The following is a 25,935-nucleotide window of genomic DNA, read 5'->3' on the forward strand; positions in this document are numbered from 1 at the left end:
ATTTATCATTATTAAAGCACAAGAAACAACTCGACATATTGACCGCGATTGTCGATATTGTTGTCCACTTAAACCCAGCCACCAGCCAATCAAGCCCCCTTTTGCATTAAACGTTTAAAGTCCAAAAATCAAGGCTACACCTACCCCATCTTAGACAAAGAGAGCTAGAAGAACTAGAGTCGAAGCAAACTGGTTCGACAAATCACCATAAGCCAATGACTCGTTGATGGTACTAATTCGATGCACTCAGTGAAATTTTGATGGATGAATGGTCATACGGAGGTCGTACGAGCTATTCCTAAGTATTATTGAACTTTGTCTTATAAATTCCAAATTTGATATTTATTGACTAAGAACCTTCGAGCCCCAATAGTGTATCCTCAGAGTCACCATCCCCAAGGTAACACGTAAACTCTAAGTCCCGTCTAGTATGTGCATCTTTGGCCTCTTTTACTAACTTTAAAGAATGCTTCTTTGGCATTTTACAATACATAACTTTCTTCACAAGCATTTGCTTTTCTTGAACAATTTTTGATAGTACACATAACTTTCAATGCATATTTTTTTTTTCAATCTTTTATATCACCCTAAAATACATAACTATTTCTATTTGGATGTCCCTCGAACTTAAGTAGCCGACATAATTTTCAGCGAAAGAACAAAACAATTTTTTATTATTATTTTTATTTTTATTTTTTTTCTACAACTAAGTAAAACAATTTTTTTTCTACAACTAAGTAAAATAAATTCCCATCTCCACACTTAGAACGAAATCGTCCTCGATGAGAACAAGGAAAAGAAATAAAATAAAATAAAAATAAAACTTAAAATTTTAAAGAATCAAACAAAGAACGGGTTACTCCCCTGGTTTATATGCAAAAAATCTTCACCAGCTGTGTATCAATTGAACGACCGTATAGCATTTCATTCGCGACCGCAACCTCAGGAGACCAGTTCCAAAATGCCATCCAGAGCTAGTATGTGAAAAATTATAACCTGTACTGAGAAAAATCCCTCGCATATAGCGGCGTACAAAACTGAAACACAAGTAAGTAATAAACATATTTTTGTATTTTTATGATTTTTTTTTGAATTTTTATATAATAAAGAATACTCCCTAAAATCGGCCGACACGAATGGAGATTGAGTACGAGTGGCATTTAGTAAGGAGATATTATAAACAGAGAATAAAATAAAAGAAACAAAACTCTAAAGCTCGGGCTGCCTCTAGAGAGCGCTTAGTTTAACGGGTCCTCAGCCTGACCCCAAATCTCAATTTTAATCAGGTGGCTTCTCCTTTATCCGTTTCCCACTCGACCCGTTTCATTTTATTCGCTTACTATTAGTTGGAAAAACTCACCAGAAAAATTTAAAGAGATTTTGAAAAACTGAAACGGGTCGGACCACTATGACTTATACTTACCTGGACCAAACTTAATACGAGTCGTGTAATGAAGGAGGATGTCATCTTTGCTGTGTGTCAACTTTTTATGTTGTTTCGTATGTCGTATCCTCACCTTCAAGTTCGTTTGATCCAAATATACATGTGCCCTCTTTTGTGGTGTCTTTTTGAGAATTAATCTTTCTATTCCTTCAATGTCACCACCCGGGTCAAATTGCATATCATCTACTTCCATAGAGGTACCCTCCACAAGCTCTTCATGAAAACCCTCAATATCCAAGACAACCACATTCGCCTCTTTAATCAGTTCAGACTTCTGATGTTCTCCTTCTAAATCCTGAATCATATCATTCTCACAAGACAAGTGTGATGCATCAAGTGGATCGAAATAGCCATTATAATTAGAAGCACTTGAAGGGTTAGAGATCTCATATTCATCATCATATTTAATTGAGCTAGTAAAAGAGTACTTACCTGTTTCATGGCCGGATGGATCCTCACCTTCTTCATCCAATAAGGACAAATGCTCCTCTGTCTCTTCCCATACCTTTGAATCCTCAATCTCACTTAGGGGTTCGATAAGCGTTTGACTCGGAGGTGGAACATATACCGAGTCATTCACAATTTCATGCAGTACATAGTCCATTATTGCTTCTAAATATGGGGCGGGCTCTAATATATTTCCCAGTGAATCTGTATACCCTAAGAAGTTCCCCATCAGATCATATGCGAAACGGTATGAAGGTTCTACCCAAAGTGATTCGAAGTCAGCCTTTCGTGCCTCGGTTTCTATCCTCCTTCACTCATAAGCACCATGTACCCAGTGATCTCCGCCTCACACTTTGCACCATGGCGTTCCAACCTATCGTCCGGACATATTTCCCGTAAAGAACACTCAAAACAAAAAGATCACGAGCACCAGATAAAAATAAAATAAAAATACAAAAAATAAAATGAAACAACACTAAACTAATTAAAATAACTAATCTAATCTAAATATACGAAAATACAATAGGTAAATCCCAACTCGGGTCGTTCTCAATATGCCTCAAACCATGTCCCCGGCTGTGACACCCGGTAAATTCCCAATCCCTTAAACTAAGTAATCAACCTAATAATTAGGTGATTGTAAATATTAAGCGCGTGCATTTGTTATGTGCGCCCTGCGCGAGCGCGCCATGTTAGTCAGCGCGTGCATTTGTTATGTGCGCCCTGCGCGAGCGCGCCATGTTAGTCAGCGCGTGCATTTGTTATGTGCGCCCTGCGCGAGCGCGCCATGTTAGTCAGCGCGTGCATTTGTTATGTGCGCCCTGCGCGAGCGCACCATGTTAAGAACCAGCGTGAGCATATGTTATATGCGCCATGCGTGAATGTTTTGGCTTTATGTTTTCATGTAACTTAAACGTTATGTTGTCTATGGGTTGACCATCCCGTATGATGCTAAGGCGGGTGCATCCTACATCGTTTATGCGCGTGCGGAAGGGAACTAACCTCCCCGCATGGCGGGAACATTGAGAGCTAGTTTGTCTGAAGCTCCAAGATGGAATTGACTTCAACATGACTGATCACTATGTTGAAATACCAAGACCACCTGGAGAATCTACAAATGAAACTCAATGTCCCTAACTGCGAGAAGGTTACGCACCTACCCGCAGCAAAGAAATGTCCTTCACGCAGAAAGCTATGCGGACAAAGTGATGCGCACAGAACACTTAGTCTATTCTCCAGGCATAAGGAGATTACTCCCGCCCAAAAGGAAACAGTAGCGTGTTTCAGAGATTTTCCACTTTTTACTGTACACTGATAAAAGTACCTGAAAAAGCACACTGTAACATGAAAAGTCAACTGTCAGCCACCCTATTCTCACCAACCCCAGACCTGCATGTCCTGTCCAAATCAAATCAAGATCTTTTGTTCACTCCTCCACTTTTAAGTAAACAATAAACAATAATAATTTCCATACTTTATCATCATTACACCTAGATATGAAAAGATTTCAATCCCCTAAAGCAAGGGATTGTGTTCCCTTGAGTTTGCCTATAAATTTGTAACCTAAATTATCACCCAAAACACACTTCAAAGAACTGCAAACTTGCACTAATCATCTCCCGAGCATCCGTTATTTTCGATTCCGTTCCAGTTACTAGGTAAGCCGAGGTTATAAACTTGAGATCTACTTTCCAAACCTCATATTCTCCTATTTCTTGATCTTAATATATATACTTCTTGTTATTTAATCGTATTCTAGACCTTCGATTCCGAGGCCAACACCAAGAAAACCCGAATCTCGATTAATCCCTTAACAAGAACCACAGGTGAGTCTCACAGCCCCTATTTTCACTGTTTTCACTATTTTTAAACTGTTTTCGGGGCGAGGGACACGTACTTAAATAATGTTTTATCGTGGTATACTTACAAGCTATGCAAGCGATTATGTGTTTAAGTTATGTTTCATGATGAGTAATGCAAACGGTTATCTAAGGTTTTCGATGTATGTGCGCTAGAACTCGAGTAAGTGATCACTTTACCATTGGAACTCTAAGGGTAGGGACTGCTGGTTTGATCCACCCACTCGTAGGGGTCGCACCTCTTTGCATGGACGAGTGCCTAGTATGGTCATGGGGCAGTACTATGGGTTTGAGCCCGCTCGTAGGGGTCGCGCCTCTTTGCATGGACGAGCGCCTTGTTTTCCGGCACAACGTCCGCGCGTAACCCGCGGGACAGAATTATTATTTTAGCTCGTAGTGGCAGCGCCACTTTGCATGGACGAGCACATGTTCCTGAAACGTTCGCGCGTAACCCGCGGGACGGTATTACTTATTTTAGCTCGTAGTGGCAGCGCCACTTTGCATAGACGAGCACAGTTCCCAGAAATGTTCGCGCGTAACCCGCGGAACGATTTTATCAGAATATGTTGATATAACTATGTCTTACCAAGCATGTGTTTTAATGATGCTATCAGAATTATGTTTCAGAATGATTTGTATCAAGATTATGATGCAATACGATTTATCAAGTTACTAAGACTTGTGAACTCACTCAGTTTATACTGATTCAAATGTTTTTACGTGTCTTTCAGGAGATAACTAGGTAGCGCATGGAGTCACACTTAGAGCACCTCACGCTGAACATCTAAACTAGCTTTTTGGAAGATTTTAGTTCTATCCCTTCGATGCGCGTGGTTGTTCCCGCCGCGCATGGGGATATGGCGTGGAAATCTTCAACAATTTTTATACTTAGATGTTTTATGTAATTTTTAAACAATGTAATGTATTTGTATTAAACTATTCATGCGCAATGAAAATCTTACTTTGAATGTTTGCACTGGCCCGTGCTTAAGTATCAATTCCCACTCGCGCGCGCCCGGCTGTTTCCGCCGCTCAGGGCCGGGTGTGACAGATTGGTATCAGAGCACTGGTTATAGCGAACTAGGAAAAGAAGTTTTAACCTAGACTATAACCGTTGGGGAATCGCATGAAATATTTTTCAAAGAAAATATTTTCAAAAGAAACTATACACACACTTAGGAACACGGGTCACACTGTCTAGTAAATAATGATAACATTATGTGCTCAGAGTACATGCGCTAAGTCTGATATTTTCACTCTTTTAAAGCGAGAATGCCTCCAACTAGAGCCAAAGGAATTACCATGACACCCGAGGAACTCGCGGAAATAATCGCGCAAGCGATTGCGACACATGAGGCCAGCAAGGCCGAATCAAGTCAGGGTCGTCAGAATGAGACCCCAGAACCCGAATCAGGAGCCTTGGACAAAGGATGCTCCTATAAGACATTCATGGCCTGTAAGCCTTGGCCATTCAAGGGAACCGAAGGGGCCATTGGGCTCTACAACTGGATTGACAAGATGGAGACAGTTCTCTCCATTAGCGGATGTAGTGAGAACCAGAAGGTCCTTTACGCGACCTGCATGTTCCAAGAGGCAGCTTCGTCTTGGTGGAAGCTTCAAACGAAAACATTGGGGCGAGAAGTTGCTCTCCACAAGACCTGGGAGGAACTGAAGGAGATGATGATGAGAAAGTTCTGCTCTCGCGCAGAAATCCAGAATCTACAACAGGAATTCTGGAACCACACCATGGTAGGAACGGATATCGACGCCTACAACAACCGGTTCAACGAACTTTGCCAGTTGGTGCCAGACATGGCAAACACGGAGGAAAAGAAGATCGAGAGGTATATTTTTGGGTTACCTCCTGTTGTTAGGGTTCCGCTCAACGCCGCAGCGCCTCCAACCTTTGATGAGGCGGTAGCGCGGGCCATTACCCTTACAAGGGATACGATCCGTGCGGGTATGTTGACTACGCGCGGAATCGAGCAGCGAACCTCTGATCCCAAGAGGAAATGGAACTCTCACCACCGAGGGTCCGACTCCAAGCAGCCACCGTTCAAGAAACAGGAAAGCGCAAGGGTTTACGCGATTCAGGCCGCGGAGCCACCACGAAAAGGATACAGCGGGCCTCGCCCATGGTGCAACAAATGCAAGTATCATCACGAGGGTGAATGCGCAAGAATCGAATGTGCCAAATGTGGCAGACCAGGGCACAAGACGATGAATTGCCGTGTCAGAGACGCTGGAGCAAGCGACAACTGCTACGCATGCGGGAAGCCAGGGCATTTTAGTCGGGATTGCCCGCAAAAGGGGAACCAAGCTCGCGGGAGAGCTTTTGTGATCGGCGCAGGCGAAGCTAAAGAAGAGCCGAATGTGGTAACCGGTACGTTTTTGCTTAACGGACATTTTGCATCTGTCTTATTTGATACTGGCGCTGACCTAAGTTTTATATCCGCTGAGTTTAAAGACTCCCTAGGCCTAGCAACCAGTAGGCTAGACACGCCTTATACTATAGAACTAGCCAATGGTAGGCAGTTATGCGCGAACGAAAGAACTGAACAATGTGTTATAGTCATGGGAGGTCGCGGGTTCAATATTAACTTGTTGCCAATAGACTTGGGAAGTTTTGACATTGTGGTAGGTATGGATTGGTTAGTTGAGAACCGCGCGGAAGTTATTTGCCATGAGAAGCAGGTTCGGATCCCACTGTTGAACGGAGAAACCTTGGTAATTCAAGGGGAAAGAAGGGGAGTTGCGACGAAACTGATTTCGTGCCTAAAGGCGCGAAAGTGCCTAAGGAAAGGGTGCTACGCCTTCCTGGCGCATGTCGTAGAAAAGAAAGGAGATGAGCGAAGAATTGAAGACTTACCAGTAGTGCGCGAATTTCCAGAAGTTTTTCCTGAAGATTTGCCCGGATTACCGCCGCCGCGACAAGTCGAGTTTCGTATTGATTTAGTCCCAGGAGCTGCGCCAGTAGCTCGAGCGCCTTATCGATTAGCTCCATCTGAGATGCAAGAGCTATCCAATCAGTTACAGGAACTATTGGATAAGGGTTTCATACGCCCAAGCTTTTCACCCTGGGGAGCTCCAGTACTGTTTGTTAAGAAGAAGGATGGTTCGTTCAGAATGTGTATTGACTACAGGGAACTGAACAAGCTGACAGTCAAAAATCGGTACCCCTTACCGAGGATTGACGACTTATTTGACCAGTTGCAGGGATCCAGTTATTATTCGAAGATAGATCTACGGTCAGGATACCACCAACTTAGGGTCCATGAGGAAGATGTGCCGAAAACAGCCTTCCGAACTAGATACGGCCATTATGAGTTCTTAGTAATGCCTTTCGGGCTAACTAATGCGCCGGCTGTGTTCATGGATCTGATGAACCGCGTGTGCAAACCATACTTGGACAAGTTTGTGATTGTGTTTATAGATGATATTCTGATTTACTCACGGACCAAGGCCGAGCATGAGCAACACCTGAGATTGATTTTGGAATTGTTGAGGAAAGAAAAGTTGTATGCGAAGTTTTCCAAGTGCGAGTTTTGGCTTAGAGAAGTTCACTTTCTCGGTCACGTTGTAAACGAGAAAGGAATTCACGTTGATCCTTCCAAAGTCAAGGCCATCGAAAACTGGGAAGCGCCAAAAACCCCAACTGAGGTGAGGCAATTCCTAGGACTAGCTGGCTACTATCGACGCTTCATTGAGAACTTCTCCAAAATAGCTCTACCTCTGACCGCGCTAACTCAGAAAGACAAGAAGTTTGTTTGGGGCGAAAATCAGGAAACAGCATTTCAAATGTTGAAACAGAAGTTATGTAGTGCGCCAATTTTGTCCTTGCCCGAGGGGATGGATGACATTGTTGTTTACTGCGACGCTTCACATCAGGGACTTGGATGTGTCCTTATGCAACGAGACAAAGTCATAGCGTATGCCTCACGCCAACTCAAGACCAATGAAAAGAACTACACAACGCATGATTTAGAACTTGGAGCGGTTGTCTTCGCGCTAAAGATTTGGCGCCATTACCTCTATGGTACAAAGTGTATAATCTTTACGGATCACAAGAGCCTTCAACATATATTTGATCAAAAGGATTTAAACATGAGGCAACGAAGATGGGTGGAGTTGTTGAACGATTATGATTGCGAGATTAAGTACCACCCTGGAAAGGAGAATGTGGTAGCAGACGCGCTAAGTAGGAAGGAGCGAATAAAAACGCTACGAGTCAAGGCTCTAAGGTTGACCATTCACGCAGATCTCTCTACCCGCATCCGAGACGCTCAGCAAGAAGCTTTGAAACCAGAGTTTGTTAAAAACGAATGCCTTGGGGGTATGGTTAAGAATTTGGAACTTAAAGAGAACGGCAATCTATATTTCGCTAACCGCATATGGATCCCTCTCAAGGGAAGATTGCGCGAGCAGGTATTGAACGAAGCTCACAAGACGCGGTATTCCGTACATCCTGGCGCAGACAAGATGTACCAAGATGTTAAAACGCTGTATTGGTGGCCCAATCTTAAAGGCGCCATCGCAACGTATGTCAGTAAGTGCCTGACGTGTTCGAAGGTGAAGGCTGAATACCAGAAACCATCAGGGTTGCTTCAACAGCCAGAAATTCCCATGTGGAAGTGGGAACAAATCTCTATGGACTTCATCACCAAACTGCCAAGGACACCTGGGGGTTATGACACAATATGGGTTATTGTGGATCGGCTAACTAAGTCAGCGCACTTCCTGCCGATCAAGGAAACCGATAAGATGGAAAAGTTAGCCCGACTGTATATTCGAGAAGTAGTTTCAAAACATGGAGTCCCAGTGTCCATCATTTCTGATAGAGATAGTCGGTTCACATCAAGGTTTTGGAGATCGTTACAAGGGGCTTTAGGTACTCGTCTTGACATGAGTACGGCATATCATCCTCAAACGGATGGGCAAAGCGAGCGAACAATCCAGACATTGGAAGATATGCTACGCGCGTGCGCAATCGATTTCGAAGGTAGCTGGGATACTCATCTCCCATTGGTTGAATTTTCTTACAACAACAGCTATCACACAAGCATTAAGGCTGCGCCGTTCGAAGCTTTGTATGGGCGCAAGTGTAGATCCCCACTGTGCTGGGCTGAAGTAGGTGACAAGCAAATGACTGGTCCAGAATTGATCCAAGAAACAACAGACAAGATTTTTCAGATAAGGGATCGCCTTAAGACAGCGCGCGACAGACAGAAGAGCTACGCGGAAACCATTGGAGTTTCAAGTAGGGGATAGAGTACTGTTGAAAGTCTCTCCATGGAAAGGAGTCCCCCGTTTCGGCAAGCGAGGAAAGTTGAATCCGCGCTTCATTGGACCATTCGAGATCCTGGAAAGGATCGGTCCGGTTGCTTATAAACTCCGTTTACCCGCCGAACTCAGTGGAGTTCATGATACGTTTCATGTGTCCAACCTCAAAAAGTGCTTATCTGACGAAACGTTGATTTTGCCGATGGAAGAGATTCACATCGACAAACAGCTGCACTTCATAGAAGAACCTATAGCAGTAACCGATTGGAAAGAACAAAAGTTACGCAGGAGCAAAATCAAGTTAGTAAAGGTTCAATGGAACTCGAGGCGTGGGCCTGAATTCACTTGGGAAAGAGAAGACCAAATGCGCAAGAAATACCCACACCTCTTTCAGAACATGGCTTCTGCCAGCAACGTCTCCTAAATTTCGGGACGAAATTCGTTTAACGAGGGGAGAATGTGACACCCGGTAAATTCCCAATCCCTTAAACTAAGTAATCAACCTAATAATTAGGTGATTGTAAATATTAAGCGCGTGCATTTGTTATGTGCGCCCTGCGCGAGCGCGCCATGTTAGTCAGCGCGTGCATTTGTTATGTGCGCCCTGCGCGAGCGCGCCATGTTAGTCAGCGCGTGCATTTGTTATGTGCGCCCTGCGCGAGCGCACCATGTTAAGAACCAGCGTGAGCATATGTTATATGCGCCATGCGTGAATGTTTTGGCTTTATGTTTTCATGTAACTTAAACGTTATGTTGTCTATGGGTTGACCATCCCGTATGATGCTAAGGCGGGTGCATCCTACATCGTTTATGCGCGTGCGGAAGGGAACTAACCTCCCCGCATGGCGGGAACATTGAGAGCTAGTTTGTCTGAAGCTCCAAGATGGAATTGACTTCAACATGACTGATCACTATGTTGAAATACCAAGACCACCTGGAGAATCTACAAATGAAACTCAATGTCCCTAACTGCGAGAAGGTTACGCACCTACCCGCAGCAAAGAAATTTCCTTCACGCAGAAAGCTATGCGCACAAAGTGATGCGCACAGAACACTTAGTCTATTCTCCAGGCATAAGGAGATTACTCCCGCCCAAAAGGAAACAGTAGCGTGTTTCAGAGATTTTCCACTTTTTACTGTACACTGATAAAAGTACCTGAAAAAGCACACTGTAACATGAAAAGTCAACTGTCAGCCACCCTATTCTCACCAACCCCAGACCTGCATGTCCTGTCCAAATCAAATCAAGATCTTTTGTTCACTCCTCCACTTTTAAGTAAACAATAAACAATAATAATTTCCATACTTTATCATCATTACACCTAGATATGAAAAGATTTCAATCCCCTAAAGCAAGGGATTGTGTTCCCTTGAGTTTGCCTATAAATTTGTAACCTAAATTATCACCCAAAACACACTTCAAAGAACTGCAAACTTGCACTAATCATCTCCCGAGCATCCGTTATTTTCGATTCCGTTCCAGTTACTAGGTAAGCCGAGGTTATAAACTTGAGATCTACTTTCCAAACCTCATATTCTCCTATTTCTTGATCTTAATATATATACTTCTTGTTATTTAATCGTATTCTAGACCTTCGATTCCGAGGCCAACACCAAGAAAACCCGAATCTCGATTAATCCCTTAACAAGAACCACAGGTGAGTCTCACAGCCCCTATTTTCACTGTTTTCACTATTTTTAAACTGTTTTCGGGGCGAGGGACACGTACTTAAATAATGTTTTATCGTGGTATACTTACAAGCTATGCAAGCGATTATGTGTTTAAGTTATGTTTCATGATGAGTAATGCAAACGGTTATCTAAGGTTTTCGATGTATGTGCGCTAGAACTCGAGTAAGTGATCACTTTACCATTGGAACTCTAAGGGTAGGGACTGCTGGTTTGATCCACCCACTCGTAGGGGTCGCACCTCTTTGCATGGACGAGTGCCTAGTATGGTCATGGGGCAGTACTATGGGTTTGAGCCCGCTCGTAGGGGTCGCGCCTCTTTGCATGGACGAGCGCCTTGTTTTCCGGCACAACGTCCGCGCGTAACCCGCGGGACGGAATTATTATTTTAGCTCGTAGTGGCAGCGCCACTTTGCATGGACGAGCACATGTTCCTGAAACGTTCGCGCGTAACCCGCGGGACGGTATTACTTATTTTAGCTCGTAGTGGCAGCGCCACTTTGCATAGACGAGCACAGTTCCCAGAAATGTTCGCGCGTAACCCGCGGAACGATTTTATCAGAATATGTTGATATAACTATGTCTTACCAAGCATGTGTTTTAATGATGCTATCAGAATTATGTTTCAGAATGATTTGTATCAAGATTATGATGCAATACGATTTATCAAGTTACTAAGACTTGTGAACTCACTCAGTTTATACTGATTCAAATGTTTTTACGTGTCTTTCAGGAGATAACTAGGTAGCGCATGGAGTCACACTTAGAGCACCTCACGCTGAACATCTAAACTAGCTTTTTGGAAGATTTTAGTTCTATCCCTTCGATGCGCGTGGTTGTTCCCGCCGCGCATGGGGATATGGCGTGGAAATCTTCAACAATTTTTATACTTAGATGTTTTATGTAATTTTTAAACAATGTAATGTATTTGTATTAAACTATTCATGCGCAATGAAAATCTTACTTTGAATGTTTGCACTGGCCCGTGCTTAAGTATCAATTCCCACTCGCGCGCGCCCGGCTGTTTCCGCCGCTCAGGGCCGGGTGTGACACCGGCAGCGCCGCCAAAAACTTGATGTGTCTAATGATGCTCTTTCTAAGTAACTCACAACTAAGCTTTAAATTTATAAAACAAGACTCCTAAAGAAACCACACAAAATCGGCAAGTGTACCGATCACTAATAGTATAGAACTAAGGAAGTTCGAGTATCGAACACAAGGACACGTGTCTAACCAAGACTCACCTAAGAATATTTAAATAATTTTTAATAATTAACAACTTAACCTAACTTAATTTAGCTAAATTAATTAAATGGACTTAACTTAACTTAACTAAACACTTGATAAAACTTAGAGACTTAACTGAAATCGTAGAAAACATCTACCTAGGTAAGAATCATATTGAAGGTATAATAAGCTAATGGGTGGAAGAATCTCATGACACCGGTTTCTAAGGATGACACAACTAAGGTTCACTCAAGAAAGCTATATCACCTCTAGGTCTCACCAACAAACCCTAACTTAAACTTAATTGATTTTAGGAACAAACCGGGAAACAAATTGTTAAAGTGTTCTAATGCCGACTCTCCTCTCGGACTCACCGACACACTACCCTAATGGAGACGAATACTACGCAACCAAGGATACAGGAAGAATTTAGTTTAACTTAAACTAGATCAACTAATCGCTCACAAACCAAACCCGATAAGAACCGAACCCGCTCTCGCGCGATCCTAATCTTAACAAGCAAAATCTATGAGACGAGTTTACTTCTTATCACCTCTCGGTCTCTAGGAAGGTGCCTACTTGCTGAATCTAATCAATTAACACACCCACTTAAACCCTACGGTTGATCACCCTGCAAACAATCTCTAAACACAAAGTAAAGAGTTCAAACAAGCTAAAATCAATCAAAACTAATTCAATCAATCAAAGCAAGAGGTATATGAGTATAATTAATAAAAAACACAGCCACTAAACACAACCTAATTCAATGTTAAACCAAAATTTTCATTAACAAATCAAGTCATGATGATCAACAATCCATATTACTCACTAAAACCTAACAATAAACATCTAACCTAGGTAGAACTAACAAGTTTTGCCTATGCTATTCCAATCGGAAGAATCAAAGGGTTTAAGAATTTATTTATTCTTCTTTTCTTGATTCTATTTGTGAGCTGCTTGATGTTTGAACAATTCCCAACTACACAATAATTAACTTTGTCTCCTTAAAACCCACAATCTTGCCGACCACCAAACAAAGCAACAAACTCCCTTTTCTTTCTTTTTTACTAATTCCGATCGGGATTTTGAGAGCTGCCAACTATCTTGCTTAGGGTTTTTATTCTTGTTAATTATCTGAATATATTACCATGTAAGGCTTTAATCTTGTGGGCTTGGGTCAGGCCTTGAGTTTTGTCTTCAAACTTGATCGTAAAAGCCCCTTATGTCTTTCAAACTCGAACCTTTTCTCCTTTAAAACTCGTAACCTACATAAAATATTAAACTTTGTAAGATCAAGTTAAAACAAGCCATAACTCTTATTTATTATACTATTAAGCATTTAAAACATGGTAAAAAGGTACGGAAAGTAAGTGTGTTTTACAACACATTAATAAGACTTAACAAGTTAATTAAAATGAAAGAACATGGTCTGTATGACTTTGTAAAGTCAAACTGCCAAGAATTTATGCAGAACAACCTTAAGATATTTGAATTTGAGAGAGAATTTGGAGTATAAGCAGGTGCAAAATGAAGAAGAGGGTCTTGTATATATAGGGTAAGTTGAAAAAGTCTTTTATAAAGTGTTATGCATGAAAATGAATTGGTTATGAGCACACGAAATCATTATAAGCCAAAAACGAGCTGCTGGTGCAGACTCCCCTTCGCGCGACGCTAACTGGCCAGGGTATGGATGTTAGCGCAGTGCTAAGTGTGTCTGGTGGAAATCCTGAACTTTCAAAGTTGGCAGCTTTGGCCCCTGGAGTTGTTTTAAAGCGTTTTAAGGCATTTTAGGGACCGAAAATGGTGTTTTTCGAGACCCGACAAGTATAAAACAAATATGTAACATAAAATCAATCATTTTTATTATATCAAAGGTTTCGGTTTACAAAACGGGTCGGTTTACATCATAAACAAATACAAAAACGGATACAAATAGGACCCGGAATTGACTAATATCACAGGCAGGAACAGAGGAGTACGAATTTGGTTTTGTGTGAAATTGGATTGGTTTGGATTGGAATTTGGTGTTTGGATTGGTTTGGTAAGGTTCGGAATGAGTGAACGAGTAATTTGATTGGTTATTTGTTGATTTTGGTTAAGTTTTGGATTTGTAATCCAAGTTTGTTTGAAGTTTGAATTCACGTTTGAAACTAGACTTGAGATAAACGTTTGAGATTTTAATTCCCATTCGTTACGGATAGATGCACGTTCATAATTTGTAACTGATCATTCACATGAACTGTAGAAACCGTTTTTGACATGTCTCATTCTGTTACAACTGATTAGTTTCTACAATATTACATTCGTTACATCCACAGTACCTAATTCGTTACCGAAACGTCATACTTTAGCATTCGTGTGATCATTCGTCAACGGATCATTCTTGTGAATAGTAAACTCATTCTTAACCATTCGTGATACATATTAACCCATTCATTACCAAAATCACACCTATTTATTACCAAAAAAATACTCATTCGTTACCAAACCATATCCATTTGTTACCAAAATCAGAACCATTCGTTACCATATCCTCTTATTCATTTGTTAATCTAATTTCACCTTCTTTAACAATAATCTTTCAAGTTTAACCCAAAAACTTTCATCGTTTGACAATTTTGACCCATAATGTTACAAGGTTGATAGCTTAAACCCCATATTTTCTAAAAATGACTAACTTCTATGCATTAGCTTCTTAGAACATGATTATGCAATAGATGCTTAAACTGGATGCTGAGATTGGATCACACTCGAATTGTCCAAGGCTAATGAAACTAAGTGACTTCGCCAAATGGGAACCATGGTTTAGGGATCATTTAGGATATGTACATCCTGATTGTGCTCGAAGCCTTGACAACGTACATAGCCCTCCATGATTGGTGATCCAAGTACCAATTATGATGAAAAACCGTTTGATACTTATTCTCAAGATGAGAAGAAAGCCTTGGAGATTGAGAATAAAGCTTATCGACGTTGACTATGGATTTAATTGATAATATTTTCCATCAAGTTGGAAGTATTAAGATATGTGCTTCCCTTTTTCAACACTTGAGAATGAAAAGTATGCGTAACATGTTGGAAAGCAAGAAGGTCATGTTGAAGTTTCAATATCGAATATTTTGTTTATTAAAAAGAGAGACCGTCAAAGAAATGTTGATGAGATTTTGTCATCTCATTGACGAAATAACAAATTAAAGATGGAACCTACTCAATATTACCAAATTGATACGATCAAGAATTCATTGCTAACTTCATACTCAACTTTCTTATTGGTATTGAAAGAGAACAACGTTTTCAAGAATGACAATATGACTACTTTGGAGTTCATGCAGAAGATTGAAGAAAGGGAATATGATTTGAGATGCCAGAATTCTTCAAAGGATAATCAAGATCCTAATCTATATGGTGGTTCCTTACTAATGAGTAGCAGCTCGGTTCCTATCTCTGCCTTTTGTTCTTAATATACTAAAGAAATCTCACAAGCCGCTGGTGATTATTTGCCTAATGTTTGCTTTATGGCATCCGGTTCCAACAATGCATATGAAGGTTCAAGTGCTTCATTTTCCGGTGCGAGTAATTCTTCAACAACACAACCACCACAGGTTAACATGAAAGAAGCAGAACAACATTTTGCTTTCTAAGTGCATTTATGTGTTAATATGAACAACTGGTGGGTGGGAAGATAGCCACTAGTGAATTAACTGATGAGGAATATGACCAAATCGAATTAGATGATTTGGAACTTATGGATCTTAAGTGGAACATGGCGATGATTGTGAGGAAGGTTAAAAGATTCATGCAGAGAACATGGAAAGATCTGTCTACTCTAAACAAAAGAGTCGGTTTTGATAAGTTAGAGGTGCATTGCTACAATTGTCAAGACTTTGACATTTTGCTAAAGAATGTGATAAACCTAATAAAGAGTACACTGAACCCCGAAACCAAGATAGAAGTGCAAGAAAGAAGTAAATTGCTTCTAAGGAGAAAATTTATGGGGGTGATTCAGTGAAACCGGGTGGATCACAAGCTTTGCTAACTGTTGAGGGTATCGACTGGAACCAGAGACTGTTGGGAAGTTCTTCTAATGGTAACCAGGAAAATCTCGCTATGTTTGAGAATGCTTAATAGTTTCAAGATGCGAGGGGCGATGGATTTACTGCTGATAGTGATTAGTCAGAAACTTGGTCTGATTTTGATATTTCTAGCCATGAGTCTCCAAAGACCTTTGTTTGCATGGCTAAGATGAAGAGGTTAGTCCTAATTCTACTTGTGTTGCATCTGATAATGTAAAATGTGAAGATTTTAATGTATCTGAAAGTTCTTCTTGTTCTCATTGTGAGGAATTTAAGTCTAAAGTTGACTTAATTCGTTCTCACAATGAGACGTTGATGAAAGATCTAGCTATAGTTCGTGATAACAATTGGCAAGACTCTGATCTTGAGAAGATATCTAAAGTAAAGATTGAGGGATTGTCAATCGTAGTCATGATCTGAAAACACGAATTTCAGGAAAATTAATTATCATTGATCGATAGTTTCAAGAAATTATAAAATCAAGAACTAAAATTACTGAACTTGAGAATGAGGTGCTTGAGTTGAAAAATAAGCTTGGGAAGTATAGATATTCCTTATTTATGTTGAATGAAATAATTGAGGTATCCGGTAAACAGAAAAATTCTAAAAATGGCTTAAGATTTGTTGAGGTTCCTCCACTGTTTCACAATGATTATTCAAACAATCCATTTTCAGGAGAAAAAGAAAAGTTTGTTAATGACAGTTCTTTGACTGTTAATCCTTCTAAAATGGTTGAACCAATAATTAATGTGGAGAAACCAAAACACATTAACCAAGAGAAAACAGTTTTTCAATCATCAACTCAGGGAACTCAAGTTCAAAGTAATAAAGTTTTTTTCTTGAAACTGTTGATGAAGTTGTTATTGAGGATGTGTTTGAACCAGAATAAGTACACAAAGAAAAGAACATTCCTCGTTCTAATCGCATTCTATGTGAACCTCGTGATTTTGAGGAAGCTGTGTATGGTTCAAATATATATAACGTAAACAAGTCTAATGTAAGTACCAATAAATTAGAAAAACCTACTAATTTTGATGAGGATTTAATAAAATTCATTAATCCGACTGCTGGTAAAGTAAAAAATGGTAGAGTTTTTATGTAAAAGGGTGTGGACAAGGTCTTTGATGAGAAAGACATTCCTTTACATTTGATCAAACCTGAATTGATCGAGAGTGTCTTTCACAATGAAACATCAAGTTTAAATGATCTTGAACAAGCCTTTGCAAAGTCCAAATCATTGAACAAATCAGTTACTAAACCCAATTTAAAACAAGTAATTTTGTTAAACCAGTTATGTTAGTCAGTTTAACTGAAACTGGAACTTTATAAAGTTTTTCAAATTGTTCAAATTTGGATTTTTACAAGAAAAAGCATGTTGTGACCTTTGATTATTTGGATAATGTTAAAGTCTCTGTTGATTCAATTCAACCAGATGTTCCACATGCTTGTGTTAAACCACACCACACCTTTGTAGACATGATAACTTGTTTCTCATGTGATGAATTTGGTCATGTAGCACATAAGAACTAGGGTACATAAGAATGCAAAGCCTGTAACCAAGGACCAATCTCCAAAGGTTCCTTTGATTACGGAAATCTTGTAAAGACAACCATATCAAGTTAAACTTGATGACACTCATATCATGTTTCATGACGTGTGACGTGAGGTCGAAGACTCACTTATAAATAAACCGATTACAACTAATTAGAAAGCGATAAGCGGGTGTCGAACACAAGGAGTTTGTGGATCATGAGTTACTAAGTAGCTTTGTAATTACTCTATATTAAACTAAGTGCAAATATTAAATTCAATGACTTGGTTGTTTGATTTGAATAACAAAAAGAACTAAAGCAAATAAACGAGTTTTAAACAATATGAGAAACAATGCTCTCCCCCGATTTGAGGTTTTCAATATTAATAATGCTAACGTTTACTTTTAGGATGAACTACATGGACATAGTTCATGAGAGTGTGTTTGAAAGTGAGAAAAGAGGAATAAGTACTTGGATTATCAAGGTTGTCACTAGATAACCGGTTTAATATAGTTAACCCTAATTCTCTTCTAATAAATCTCTGTTACCTATGGCACCAAGAACGGATAGTCAAGAAAATGAATTTATACTATATTAACAATTACAAAACAAACTCATAATCACCATAGCAATACAATCATATGACCAAATTACTATCCCACAAATATCATAAACGATTCAAAAATAGTCAATTAAAACCTTACAATTCGGGGAGAACATAAAGAGTACTAACCACACATAGTTTGATTCATCGTCACATCATTTAGGGTAATTGTACGAATCACAAACCCAAATGAATGATTACCATCACCAAAGTATTGTTCTTGCACTCCAAAAATCGTCCTTAGGGTGTCTAGAATGGAAGATAGATGAAAATACAAGGCGAAAATGAGTATAAAATGTTAAAATCGGCAGTTACAACTGCCGTACCGTGGCCCACGGTTCACACCGTGGGTCACGGTGATGTTCTTGAAAAGTTGGACCGTGGCCCACGGTCCCCACCATGGGCCACAGTGACCTCCACGGTGTCGATATTGCCACGGTACGGTGGCTTCTGGTCGTTTTGATACTTTGGACCGTGGGCCACAGTGGACTTCAGCCACAAACTCAAATTTTCCACAAGTTTTGACTTCTCTCGAGTCTCCGCTTCCTTCGGTTTCTTCGTTATACACCATACTGACTCCGGAACCTCCTATAAGCCTGCAATTAACCACACAATAGTAGTTATCCATTTCCCACGAAATTAACACTTAATACATGGATTTTTATGTCGATTAAGCACACTTACGGGTCATCCTCCGATGCACCCGTCACATTCCCACATTTAACCATTGCTTGCCCACAAGCAACACCTCAACACAAAATATTTTTATTTATTTTCAAGTTATAACCACCAATCTTACCTACAGTTCCGGTTCAGTTAAGGTCCCAAGTCATACCTTATTCCCTCATTTCTATCGGTTTACACTAGTGTACTTGATGTTCTATTTAAACCATAGAGTTTTAATCAAACCTAACATGCTTTCGGTTTTTAACCATACATAACACACATTTACACATATAACCAATTCTCCTCACATACGCTTGTGCAATCATCAAATCTCCACCTACATAAATGCTTTGACATGACTGCGAATCAAGAGGTCTTAAAACGGGTTATAACGGGGCCAGGTGTAAGGGTATGGAAAAGGAATATTGAAAGTAGCTCAAACGATCCGACCGGCTTATTACAAACAAACTAAGTAAACAATGAAACAAACAACTATATATACATCACTAACTACTCTTTTTTTTTCTTTTTTTTCCCTCTTTTTCCTTTTTTTTTCACTGCATGATACTTTGAACATTGAATCTCTAACACTTTTTTTTCTTTTTTTTTTCTTTTTCTGAGACAAGCATAATAAACATAATGCTTAATACTTCCTATTGATGAGTACTAAACAATTACAAATACAAAGAAACCTATTATGCCGGATCGTCTCACAATTTTACATCGAGGTTGATTAAATAAAAGAATAAGTCCAACAATGTTTTCTAAGGGAACCAACCACCCGCCCCTCTCATTATCCACACTCATATATGTAATGTATGAGGTTCAACCCCTAATACCCACACTCGCGCTCATCCAGACGAGGATTAACCTAATTGCCTCTATCACTCTTGCATTAATACCAAACTAAGTTCTCGAAATGCACTAATTGCACAAGTTATATCGGAGAAATCTTAACTTTCTTTAACAATCCTTATTTTTTCGACTTGCAAGTGTAAACGAACATGTTATGCTAATTATTGCACCAAAAGCATGCTAACCTTGACTAGAATACTAAACAACATCCTTTTTAACAACAACTAGGCAACATGTTACTTAGGAAATTGTGACCATGAAAAGGGACCAAAACCTTACCCCGCCATCTTACCATTTTCCGGTTTCTTTAAACACATTTTTTTTTAAAAAATTCTGATTTATTATTATTATTATATTTTTTTTTTATTTTTTTTATGTTAAACGAAAATTTTCAAAACAAACGAAATTTTCCTTATCCCCACACTTGGGTTTTTAACAACAACTAGGCAACATGTTACTTAGGAAATTTTCAAAACCCAATGTACGGTTTTGAGAAAAATGAAAACAAACTATTTCTTAAAAACAACCTTCTTTTCAACACAACTCACAATACTTACTCATAAGTATTTCATCCTCCACCCATCCACCCAAAAATAAATAAAAACACAAATGATAACAACTATACAGAAATATACAGAACGGTGTTCACCTGGTAATACGAGACTCAATCAGAAGAAAGGCGGTTGGGCCGACCCAAAGATGGATTCATGAAGTCCGAAAATTGCCCAAAATTAAATGCCCCATCCCCGCCGCTACTACCTTCTTCTTGTGGTGGTGGCGGTGCCATTTATTGCATTGGATTGACCCACATTGAATGATGAAGAGGTGGTTAGGCATAGCGTACAGAACCGTCATACTGTGGTAGAGTCGTGTAATCCACAACTGGTGGATCCGGTATAACTTATTCGCCCACATGCCATTGATCATGCATGCGTCTGTTCCTATCATCCAAGTATCTCATGTTCATCTCGTCCTCCCGCCCATAAGCTTGGGCACGGTTCCACATCTCCATTCTCTCGTGTCTCCCCTTTTTGGCCCGCTCAGCATAGGCCCCCATGAAGGTCTGATGGTCAAATAATGCACGCGACTCATCCGACCATTTTTCATACGTTGAAGGCCTATGGCTTTCTACCACTTCATTCATTGACCCCACATGGGCCCAATTATTACCATTCGAGTCATAACCAGCCGAATAATCCCAACCCCTATGTTGGGAACCGCTACCTCCACCTACATCCATGAAATCCGGCTCACCCATTTCCTCCACTTGTTCAACTTCCTCATCTACCTCAGCTTCTACATCTTCTCTTATCACTCTCCACCTTACATTATCACCCACAAGATCGTGATATCTATCAGTTCGTGTGTATACCCACCCCAGTAATCCGACAACTTGAACTCTTTGAACACCTTGGTTATTCCCACCAAATCCTCATTTATCACACCATGATTCTTTAATAATGCTATGATCAGTCGACAATGCGGTATTAACTTCCGCTTGTTGCTTTCCCGGCTGATCCAAATGTTGTGCATTACTAAATATCGGAAAGAAAAGAGAGGCTACCCACACTTTAACGCGTACAACACGAGAATATCACTGTTCCTCACTACCTAAATGCCACCCCCCAACGGGGCATCACATTGTATAAACAAGTAGACATCAACAATTTTGCCTCCACCTTTAGGTCCTTTCTCCTAATCTGAGTACCCAAACCCCCTTTAAGAACCTTTTCTAGCATGTTGTGCCATTGTGTATGCTTGTCGGGACTTTCAAACAAATCATTGGAAGAAGGGTACACATAAGAATTGCTCGGTTTACTGTCAAATAGAGCTATCTGATTGAACGTGTCAAAGGACATCACAACTTCATGTCCACCCACCGTTCCAATTAATTTCATATTGGACCCCTTCGTGTATGTGGGGCATCTCAACGTGGACACCCACTCCTCAATTTCTCTATCATACAAAGTGTTACTCTTATCATCGTAACACTTAAGAGCTGCTTCCCAACCTAAATCCTTAAATCTTTCAATTAACTCGAATGCCTCAAACCCGGCATCCGTTAACTCTTTCTCGCACATATACCCTTCGATCCGATTTTTCAAAGTGGCCATCTTATCAGTGAACAACTCCGCTTGCCATTCCAACGCATACTTTGACAACACCCCACCTCTCCAAGTGGGTTTTCAATTGGTATCTACACCCGCGCTTGCTCTTCATGCAGTCTTTGCCTCTTTGCTTGGGCTGCTCGACCGCTAGAAGATGATGCCTTTCCCTTTCCCTTATCCGAGGTTCTACCCATCTACACACATCAAACAACCCAAACAAACCAAGTTAAGTCAACATATACCTCCCCACACTTGCTTGTTACTATGATTGTGGATAATCACTCGTTAATCAATTTACCAAAAATTTTAAGAATTGCTTCAACACATGATTTCCAACTTATCAATATAGAAACCATATGTATGTAACATTTATCCACTATCCACAACCTTAATGTACAACCATTATACTAATTACTCAAACAAGCAAGTGGATAAATATTTCAAATCAATTCTACCTTAAAAGTTTTTCAATATGTACAAGAAAATTGACAAAGAACATACCTTGAGAGTTGAATAGGATGAACACTAACTCTTTCTTCACACAATAACAAAACCCCCAAAATTTCTTAAGAAATTCGTCAACCCTTGTAACACCCCAGCTAAAGCGGAAACGCCTGAGTGTGATGTACAGATTGCTCAAAACACATGTGACACTATTAAGTGACAATCTTATCATTAATTAATTTAAACGTCAAGTACACAAGTTTCTAGCAAGAAATACAAGGAATATACAATAAGAATTTAAAAACTTGTCCATTTATTTAAAATACCCTAAGTTCTAATGTCCTTGTGAGGCAACAGTCTCTAAATAAGGTACCTGTAGCATATATATAAAATAATGTCAACTAAATGAATAGTTGGTGAGTTCACACAAGTTTTGATATAAGGACATAAAAATCTACAATTCCATGAACAAGTGTAAATGAGCAAGTAGTGTCCTTTCCAGCTGGGATTGTGCACCAGCGTACTCAGATAAGCGCTAGTAATGTCTTTTCCAATTGGTAATAACCAATGTACTCGGATCGGGGGTCCCTATTCCACTCATAACATCGAGGTCCTGAGTGCATTGGGGGGCGTATGATCATACTTAATGAGGAAACCATGGCACATAATCTTGAGCAAGTAGCAAGTAAACACACAAGTCCATGTAACGAATTATAGTTTGTAAATAATGAATAAACAAAATTGTATTGTTGATAGGATATATATGCTACCACCAAAATAGTAAAGAGGTAAAAAGGGGGTGTGAGAAACTCACCTTTGAGATTGAAGACAACTTGAAATAATAAGCGAAAGCGCGTTTAAGGAAATTGAAACGATCGAACCTCACAAACTATAATTAAAAGGAAATACAAAATTTAAAGACTAACTATCGGGATTATAAAAGTTAAATAGTATTAGTTTTAGAAATTATGCATTATTGAAATATCTATTTCATTAACTTATGGAAAATGAGGACTTGGGGATTTTTAATGAGTTTAACAAAAATGAATAAAGTTTTATAAATCATTTGATGTTTATTAGTTGAGGATGATTTGTAGATAAATAATTATAACTTGTTAATATAAGATTAAATATCAATATTAATAACAATTAATGATTAAATGTTTTATTTTATTCAAGTAACATAATTAATTAATTCACTAATTAATTAACTTAAATCTTTTGCATGAATTCTTTTAAAGAAATTATAAATATTAGTTTATGTTGAAATAAGATAAAAAATAATTAACTTACTCAATTATTAATTTAAAGATATGAAATATGTTATATCTATTGTAAAATAATTTAAATAAAGGAAATTTTTATAAATCATCTTATTTGAAAGAAAGTTTATAAGTTTATGATGATCAACAAATCATAAGATTTACATAAATATATATTCATGCTTGTTCTTGCAAAATAACTAGGTTTGATCCAAGATTTAGAAAAATCAAAGTGTTTATCTTGGATATCCATGATCATAATGATTCTTAAAACCAAAATATAATATTTTTGTGATAAAAGTAACATGATCATGAAGAACAAATTATAAACATTCAACATTAAATCAAAACAAAAACTATAAAATGCATGGAATCATAAACTTACTTATTAGTGCTTTCAATCTTAAGAAAATAGTGGAATGAGATGTGAAAATAATGAAGGATTTGTCCTCCTTTTATAGTGAAAATATGGAGTTGTTATGTCTTATGGAATTTATGAAAATTAATCATATTTAATATAATTATAAACATAAATTAAAATGGTTTAAAAGGTTTTCAAAGTGTTTAACTCTTTTAATAAATTTTATTTAATTAAAACATTCATTTCTTTATTTTTATAGTTAATTAAAAAAACATAATATGAAAAAGATGGTAATAATAATAATCCAAGATTTATTATAATGATTTGCATGAGAAAAGTTCATGAATAAATTCTCTTGATTATGAATGTTTTAAATGAGTATGCACTACTACAAGGGTGGTAAAAAGTATATTTGCATAGAAATGATCATATAAAATACATGAAACGAAAATTGAGATTAGTTAATAATATTATTAAAATACATAAATTTAAGTAGAACAAAACCGAAAATTTAAAATGGGTCCGGGTTTTTTGGGTTTGTCAGGTCCCTCGATTTCAGCTGGATCTTACTTAATCATGTCATAACTCACACAGATTAATGTGCCGACAAGAGATTTAATGACGGGTTGCTATATTTAGAAAGATATCCGTTTGTTAAAGGCAGAATCAATAACAAACATACGGTTGCAATGAATAATCAAAGGTAGAAAGCATACACAGGATTCACTCAAAAGATTTCCATCTATATAATTTTCATTATACAAAGTGGATAATCGATTTAGGGTTTTAGGAATCCTAGGACAGCCGTCACACGATATTCTCTCAATAAATGTGTCTTTTTCTGTCTATTTTGTGTGTTGGGCGGCGTGCCCTAAACATTCTATTTATAGGCCTGCCACCCTATGACAGCTGTCATTCCTTCTAGAAACCCTAAATGCAACGTACATATCCAAATTACATATTCAAAATAAACTAAGTGTAAAACAAGTCTTCCGGGTAGGCTTTACAACATTCTTCATTCTCCGAGTACGCTTTGTACTCTACCATCCTTTGGACTTGGTAACATAGAAGTGTGCTCGAAATCAGTTTCCGGGTAGACTTTACTTGAAGAGTATTTTACCAAGTAAAATACTCACCGGGTAGACTTCAGTCTTCTTGGTTTTGTCAAACTTTGCCCGACAAATCCTTAAGAGCAACCTTGTTCTTCAATGATCCATTTAAGCTCTTTGCTATAAAATAACTTATTAGCAAAGTGTACTCGGGAGTATTGTTCCTTGCTTGAGCTGAACCTTGCCCGGTATTACTTAGAGATATTCCTTTAGATCATCAAGCATACTTGGACCATACTTATTAATGAATACCTTGCCCGGTCTTCCAATCACTTGGCTTCTTGGACTTGGTTAACCAAACCTTACTCGGAAGAGTAATATACTTGGCTCTGAAGAACAAACTTGCTTGATAAAGTGAACCTTGCCCGGATTTACATAAACTAGTGAACCTTGCTCGGAAATACACTAATTTGCAAACCTTGCTCGGATAACCACTAAACAAGACTACTTGAAGTAAACCTTGCCCGGTAGACAAAATATCATACCCGGCTAAGTAAAACCTTGCTCGGATGTCTAAGGTGTGCCGGGATCCATACTTAGCGAATTCTGAGGAGGTTGAGAAGATTCCAATCTTCCATATACTTCATTCTGGTCAAATATTTGACTCAACAATCTCCCTCTTAGGTCAATTGTTTGACTCAACAATCTCCCCCTAGATTGGAACACCTCAGCTGACCCAAAACATTTCTATGGTTACTTACACTTAGCAAAAATACACATCAAATCAAAAGTCAAATTACATAATCACATTACATAAGCAAATTACATAATCAGAAAGTTGTCCGAAGACATTACAAAACAAAGCCTATTCTATTGATCTTGTCTCTTTCTTGCATTATGAATGGCTTGTCTTCGATTGATTATCTCTGAAGCAGCTTTCATCTTGAAAATATTAAGGGCTTGGTAGTGAGTGTGACTTTCTGGTATAGCCAAGTCCCTTATATCCATCAAGTCTTCATTGTGCAGGCATGTAAA

The sequence above is a fragment of the Bidens hawaiensis genome, unplaced genomic scaffold (assembly GCF_021521415.1).
Source record: "Bidens hawaiensis isolate Kalapana, Puna unplaced genomic scaffold, B.hawaiensis_p1.1 tig00006270_1, whole genome shotgun sequence".
NCBI classification, from domain to species: domain Eukaryota; kingdom Viridiplantae; phylum Streptophyta; class Magnoliopsida; order Asterales; family Asteraceae; genus Bidens; species Bidens hawaiensis.